The 7892-nt window shown below is 44.3% G+C and overlaps 1 pseudogene; it reads left to right on the top strand.

Moving 5' to 3' along the window:
* The first annotated feature begins 2627 nt into the window (after nucleotides 1-2627).
* Nucleotides 2628-3035, top strand: LOC123567289 (gamma-glutamylcyclotransferase pseudogene; annotated as a pseudogene).
* The last annotated feature ends 4857 nt before the right edge of the window (nucleotides 3036-7892 follow it).

Genomic DNA, 7892 nt, shown 5'->3' with positions numbered 1-7892 from the left:
TGAACCCACTAGCAGATTCGCAGTCACTCCTCATGACCACCCCGACCCACTCAGGTAATAGGGAGCCTTTGACTAGCCATTCACTCCATTCCCAAACAGTTTTTCATTCAAAGGCAGTGTAGTTTTCACAGCATTGAACAAAGCTTTCACCGGAAAGAGACAGAGGCAAAGCACCAGGCTGAGCTCCTCAGAGAGACTTGCTCTTTTGGTTACACTTACTTCATCCAGCAGCTGCTCAGTCACAGAGATTCTCCCTGCCCCTGGTGGTCCAACTTCCCTCAGCAGGAGTCTCTTTTCAGGCTGCAGGGCTACAGAACGTGGTCATTCCCCCCGCCTTAAAATATTCATATAAAGAAAATGCGTCCCCTGGGTAAATGTTGAGCCACGGGGGCAGGTGAATGTGAGTGTGTGTGCACATGTGTGCATGGGAGTGTGTATGTGTACATGTGTATGGTCTCCAACAGTTTGCAGCACAAACATTTACATCGAATGTAAATCTCGCTGGTCTCCAAAGCCCTGACCTGGGGAAGGTCACCATACTGATGTTGTTTTACATTATTAATGACAGGGATGTAATGAGAAACCTTAGAAAAATCCAGAAATACCTGAAAGCTCAAACCCCACAGTAGTGTTATGAATATTTATAGGCAAAGCACTCGGTTCTACAACTTATTTTGCCCACTTCTTATAATCCATGTAATGCATTCAATATCAACGTATGAGTCCACATGTTAGCTTGGTTATGCTGAAGAGGAAGTGAACATCTAAACTCAACTTTTTGTTCAGAAGGAAAAGCTCATCCAAGTTCTTCCTATACCTGAGGAGCCAACTACCACTATCTTTTTGAAACTTCACAAGTGGTAATTTGTCCAGGGATTTAGCTATCAAGCCATCAGAATCACAGAAACAGTATCAGCCAAATGATGCCATAAACTGTACTTTTTGATCATAAGAAATACTGGGTTTCAGAGAATTATCATGCAATGTATACACTACATGTTTTGTTTCAGTAGCACAGTTGCAATTCCTAAAGGTGCTTTAAAAAATTGATACATCATGGCCTGGTGAGGTGGCTCACACCATAATCCCAACACTTTGCGGGGCTGGAGTGGGCGATTGCTTGAACTCAGGCATTGGAGACCAGCCTGCGCAACATAGCGAGACATCATCTCTACTAAAAGTAAAAAATAATTATAGCCAGATGTGATGGCATGCACCTGTAGTCCCAGCTACTCAGGAGGCTGAGGCAGGAGGATCTCTTGAGCCCAGGAGATCAAGGCTACAGTGAGCTGTGATCGCACCACTGTACTCCGGCTTGGGCAACAGAGCAAGACTCTATCTCAAAAAAAAAAAAAAAAAAAATACATCAGTCAGCTGATTTCTAGACCAAACAAAAAGTTTAGGGGGCACACAGAGTGCTGTAGCCACGTGTCAGACTGTCACTCTCCATTACCCTCTCTGTGCGCTCCTCTGACTCTCTAAGGGGCCAGCTTGACCCCAGCCCTGGACGGGGCCCACAAGGAGACACAAGACAAGATGGAATTGGTGGCTTCACCTGTTTGTCATCGGGGATCTGAAGTGTCATGGAAGAATTTTGATGACCCAATCTTTATGTTAAATCTAAATTCATCTTTATTTCAAATGCTGGTTGCTGGAAGACTGAAGAAAGTTGTGTAGAAAGGAAACGTTACTTTTAGTATGTTTCTGCTCCCGGATGCTGAGGATGACTGTGGGGTGGACATAGGACCAGCATTTCTGTTTGTAAAGTGGAATAATGCCTGCCCCTCCGTGGCTCCCTGGGAAGCCATGAGAATGACATAGGTCAGGCAGGGACTCTGGGCCTCTCAGATGTTGGGTCCAAGCCATGTCCCTCTCTTCTCCTCACTCTAGGGGTGAGTGCCTTAGAACAAGGTACTTTAACCAGCAAACCCCCAGAGGTGTGGAAGGGGACCCTGAAGTAATAGAATCCACTAGAATGTCAGCTCCACAAGGGCTGGGAGGCCTATGTTGGTTTTATCCCCAGCACCTAGCACCATGTTTGACATGTAGTGTGTTCAAAAATGATTATTGAGGCTGGGCAGGTGGCTCACATCTGTAATCCCAGCACTTTGGGAGGCCAAGGAGGGTAGAGCACCTCAGGTCAGGAGTTCAAGACCAATCTGGCCAACATGGTGAAACCCCATCTCTACTAAAAATACAACAATTAGCCAAGCGCAATGGCATACACCTGTAGTCCCAGCTACTCCAGAGGCTGAGACATGATAATTGCTTGAACCTGGGAGGCAGAGGTTCCAGTGAACCCAGATCGACCCATGGCACTCCAGCCTGGGCCACAGAGCAAGACCTGTCTCAAAAAAAAAAGATTGTTGTTGAAGCTGAGCACATTGGCTCAGGCCTGTAATCTCCTCACTTTGAGAGGTCAAGGTGGGAGGATCAATTGAGGCCAGGAGTTCGAGACCAGCGTGGGCAACATAGTGGAACCCCATCTCTACAAAAAAATTTAAAACTGCCCTAACCCCAAGGCAGCGGCATGGCAGTCACTGGCCAGGATCACAGGCGCAGCACTGTGCTCTATGGTGGCTCCTCACAGCCCTGGTCCAGACTCCCGTGCAGGCGTCTAGCGGGACATGGCAAACTCAGGCTGCAAGGACGTTCGGGCCCAGATGAGGAGAGTTTTCTGTACTTCCCCTACGACAGCAACCTGCCAACTGAGAGATCTACCTCCAAAACCCCTCGGTGGCATTCTTCTGCGTGGCCCACCTGCAGGCAAGGAGTGGTGGAATTTATGTTGTCATGGCAGTTAATGTTTCAACTCAAGAAGGAAGAGAAATAACCTGTCAGCATTATCTGATGACAAATTACGAGAGTGCTCCCCATCCCCACAATATAAAAAGATTATTTGCATAGGTGCAAAAGAAAATGGTTTTACCCTGTAGTACAAAAAGAAGTTAAAAGCTGTAGGACCAAATGACTATACAGGAAAGGTCTCAGAAGAAACTGAAGATATCATCAAAAAGGAATCACCAACTCATTAGAACACAACAGAATATATCTAAGGATAGTCTGTATACTAATATAAAATATTTTTACCACTTGAAAACAGGGATCTGGAGGATCTCCAAGTTTGATGCATCCTCAACAGTGCTCTGAAGAAATATCTCATGTGGGTGATTCTTGTTTTCAGACTATAAAAATAAACTGGGTTAAAAGTTAGGCAATGTTATAAAAGAGGGTGATTACCCAGCACTTTGGGAGGCTAAGGTGGGCAGATCAGTTGCGGTGAGGAGTTCAAGACCAGCCTGGCCAACATGGTGAAACTCCATCTCTATGAAAAATACAAAAATTAGCCGGGTAGGGTGGCACATGCCTGTAATTCCAGCTACTCAGGAGGCTGAGGCAGAAAAGTCACTTGAGGCAGAGGTTGCAGTGAGCTGAGATGGTACCACTGCACACCAGCCTGTGTGACGTGAGACTCCATCTCAAAAACAAACAAACAACAATAACAAAGAGGGCGATGAGGTCCTGGAATGTGCGACAAATGGATGTGAGTACCCCTTCGGTAAACACTTGAAGCTATTACTCTCTTGAGTTGATCTTAAGTATTTCCTTGTTCTGGCAAAGGACAGATTTGCAGCTTGCTTGATGATGGTACTGGTAAATTGCTCTTTTGGGGCTGGTACTCAGGGGGCTAAGGTGGGAGGATGGCTTGAGCTCAGGAATTCAAAGCTGCAGTGAGCTATGAATGCACCACCACACTCCAGCCTGAACGACAGAGGGAGACCCCGTTCTAAAAAAAAAAAAAAAAAAAAACCCCAAAGCCAAAACAAAACAAAACAAAGATTGTTGAATGCATAATAGCTTTTGATATTTTCCCTCAAAATGCAAGTTAGGAAATGAAGACACACAACATCCCTCCCTCTGATTCTCCTGAGTGCATTTAGTTCATCCCCTCAGTCTATCCTGTACATCTGATTGATTTGACAGGCTCTGCTCTGGGTGGCCCCACTGAAGACAGAGAATTTACACCACTCAAGAGTTTTCAAAAAGCTTTCATATGCACTTTCCCATTTGATATTCTCAACCTCCCTGTGCGGGCCCATGTGTCTATCCCCATCTCATAGATATCCATTGGACCTTGCTGGGAACATAGCCAGGAACCAACAAATATTAATTACTCTTATTTTTCTTGTCTTCTTTCCTATGTCTTCAATTGCCAAGCTACATTAATTAAACTGTCGCCTGTGACATTTTGTGCAGTGAAACAAAAGCTGTAAATATAAATCAATTAATACTTGTTAGACACTTACAGGTTTGCAATGCTCCAGCCACCATATAATAGAGCAGATCAGGGAGACGTGGTTACAAAGTTTGGTTTATTTTATATAAAACAAATAGGTTAAAGAAATATCAGCAAACATTTTTGTCGGTTTTTCCCCAAATCAAACGTTTCACAGACGTGCCATCTGATTGTATGGAGCACTTATGAGCCCCAAAAATATAGTACCAATGGGGTGAGTGATAATTCCCGTCCTCACTGAATTTCTTCTTGCCTGCAGGCTGACTTCTCTAAAGTTTAATCAATTTTTTATTTTATGCTGTGTAACTTCTCCTTTACATAGATTATATGGAAACATCTCTATATACAGTGAGGAATCATAAATTCCTGTTTCAGTAAACTCCAAATTAGTCACTTCTAAAGAATTTACTTACCTGACAATTGACTATAATTCAACCTGATGTTGACTTCATAAACATCGTCATGGATAGTAGAGAAAACATGCTATTACAGAAATTAAAGTGTTTTCACAGTCCCGGGTTTGAAGCTCACTGACCTCAGCAATTGCCTAGAAAACATGAGATTCTAAATTCTAAATTTAATCAAATATTTTATGAAACCATAAGAATGCAAGAAAAAGGGGATACTGAGGAGCAAAAATCAAATGAAACAAGCAAATAGCAAAATAGCAGCAACTCAAACTATATTAATCATATCAAATATAAATGGACTAAATACTTCAGTCAAAAGGCAGAGATTATCAAACGATATAAAAATAAGAGCCAACTGTATACTGTCTATTAGAGACACAATTTAAGGTTAACCAACCCATATGACTGAATGTCCTTACTTGGGAAAGAATATCCTAGAATGGCCACATCTTGGGCACTGAGGGACGCATTATCAAAATTGAGCAGATTTCTGTAAAAGTAAAGGGATTCAAGGGAGGGGACCTACACTTTACCTCTTGGTGGCAGGAGAATCAAAAAATTTGTGGCCTTGAAAAATACTGTTTCAAGGATAAAACTACCCATGTATACATTGGTTATGAGGATTAGAATCGAACATAATGCACGTATTGGACACATGAACGAGAGGTTACTAGTATAATTATTATGGCTGTTAAAATAGTGAATGATTGGAATGTACAATCTGGTCAGGTTGTTTTTTTAGCTATAACCATCAGAACTTCAATATCATGTGGCATCTCAGCAGGAGATGTTCAGTGGCTTATTGCCTTGGGTCAGGTGCCCCAGAAGCAGACTCTTAATTGAGCTGAATGTAAGCAACTCATTACGGACATGCTCACAGGAAGGCTGATGTGGAAGTAGGGATGGGCAAAACAAATGTACGCTTTCAGGCGAAGTCCTGTGGCTCCAGCCTGATCGTACGGGGGAACTCAGGAGTGTGAGTTATGCTTCAGAGTTTCCCTGACTCCAGGCAAAGGAACAGGGCTGTCACACTCCTGCCTCCTTCAGACCTTGGCCATGGATTGCCCCAGATGGAGGATATAAACTCACAAGCACTTCTAGCAACCTGAGTGTGGGAAAAATGGCTCCAGTAGCCCAAGAAAAGACCTCCAAGAAGAGTCTCTGGTGTGAGTCATGGGGTGCACACTCGAGGGAGTACAGACAAAACAGTTAAAGGGATCTGAAAGGGTCTGGCCAGAGCCCTGGCAGTGTCTACGGTAGTTATTAATATTTATTATGCTGAATAGACATTAGGTTGAAGACTCCCAGTAAACGCCCAGCTTGCCTGCTACAGGGGAGGGTCTTCTTTCATGTTTGTTGGGAAGGAATCCTAACATTTGTTGACAGGCCACCATGTGTGAGGCCACATCATAAACAATTTTAAAAACACGACCTCATTCACTCTTTAGACTGCCTTAGGAAGAAAGTTTCATAGCCGTCTTTGAAGGATGAAGAAAGTTCTGCAGAGACAGGATCTTGCCCAAAGTCAAGTAGATAATAAATGTGTGTCTGTCTCCCTGGCTGTTTCCTGAGGACTTGCTTGGGAACTAGACAACCTTTGTGAAATCCTCAGAGACCCTGAACATTGTCTTCTCAATATAATTTTACAACAAACTACAGTGGAACCTATGTCCGTTGCTGCTGTGTTCATTTCCTAGAGCTGCCATAACAAAATATCAAACAACAAACTGGGTGGCCTGAAACAATGGAAATTTGTTGTCTCGCAGTTCTGGAGGCCAGTAGTCCAAAACCCAAGGTGTTGGCACAGCCGTGCTCCCTCTGAGGGTGCTGGGGAAGGAACGGTTCCAGGCCTCTCTCCCGGCTTCTGGAAGCTTTAGTCTTTCCAGGGATGTGGCTGCTTCATGCGATCCTCTGTAATCACACAGCATTCTCCCTGTGTGTCTCCACACCATTGCCCTCTGCATGTATGTTCAAATGTGCCTTTTTTATAAGAGCACCAGTGACCCCATCTTAACTCAGTTAAATCTGCAAAGATCCTATTTCCAAGTAAGCTCACAATCTGAGATACTGGAGATAGGATTTCAACGTATCTTTTTTCAGGAATACAATTCAACCCATGGCAGCTGTCCACAAAAGATCATATCTCTAAATAAATAAACAAAACAACAAAACAGTGCTTTCTTTACAGAAATCTCTCTCAGTGACTGGGGAGACAGTATACCAAAAGCCCCAGGTTTAACTCGATTTGGTGGGTGATCCTAGGAAATTTCGTTCTTGGTGTGCAACTTCCTATTGGCTGACAGGACCAAAAAAATCCATTTCAGGGACTCAGCGGGTAGGCGGTGTCTGCGTATCAGCCTGGCCTTATACCCCTTCAGAGCCCCAGGCTGACTCATGGCAGCGTCCCTCAGTTCAGCCCTCATGCTTTCTTTGTTTCTCTTGTTGAGCATAGCCTGGCTTTCCTGTCGGCTCCCACAGAGACTGTGCCTGTCCATGCCCTGTCCCACGCCTCTGATGAGCTGACAGTACAGAGCTGCAGGCTGGGGACCCTGAGGACTGAGAGTATACTGACCTCTAACTTCTTCACCCTTGTCTGCAAGAAAAGAAAGCCCCTGAGCTGCAGGGTGGCAGGTCCTGGCTGTGTGATGATTCTTGAATCACAGATGCTTTTCTTGGCTGAATGCCAGGGCCAAACTATCCAGGGAACACTGGTGAAGGAAAAATGAAAAGAAAAAAGATCTAAATTTTTCTTTGCTGTCTTTTTCATCAAGATTTAAACAGTGCCAAGGCTGAGATTGAGCGGATCTAGAGACGAACAGCAAGAACCACCATCTGGAAAATCAGCAGGCAAGGTGCTCTGGCTAGGCCAGCAGGCGCAGCAGCCCTTTGGTGGTGGTGACGTTTGACTCTCAGCATAATCCCCGTGTCCTGCCATTCTTTTGCTCACCTTTCTCATTCTGGAGTCTGCACTAAGGTCTGGAATCGAGAGCTGCTGTAAACATAGGACCTGAGGTTCGCAGGTGTGTGCCCCAACTGTTTTCTCCAGTATCCTCAAAGAAGAGAAACCGCAAGCCAGCTACATGGATAATTCTTCTCAGGCCAAGAAAGAAAAATGCTAGCATGGATTATGCATTTTCAGAAAGAACTATGCATTCTCAGAAGGGTGCTTTTCCTTTGCCAAGCTC

This window comes from Macaca fascicularis, chromosome 10, assembly GCF_037993035.2.
Source record: "Macaca fascicularis isolate 582-1 chromosome 10, T2T-MFA8v1.1".
NCBI classification, from domain to species: domain Eukaryota; kingdom Metazoa; phylum Chordata; class Mammalia; order Primates; family Cercopithecidae; genus Macaca; species Macaca fascicularis.
This window is presented reverse-complemented; position numbering and strand designations above follow the sequence as displayed.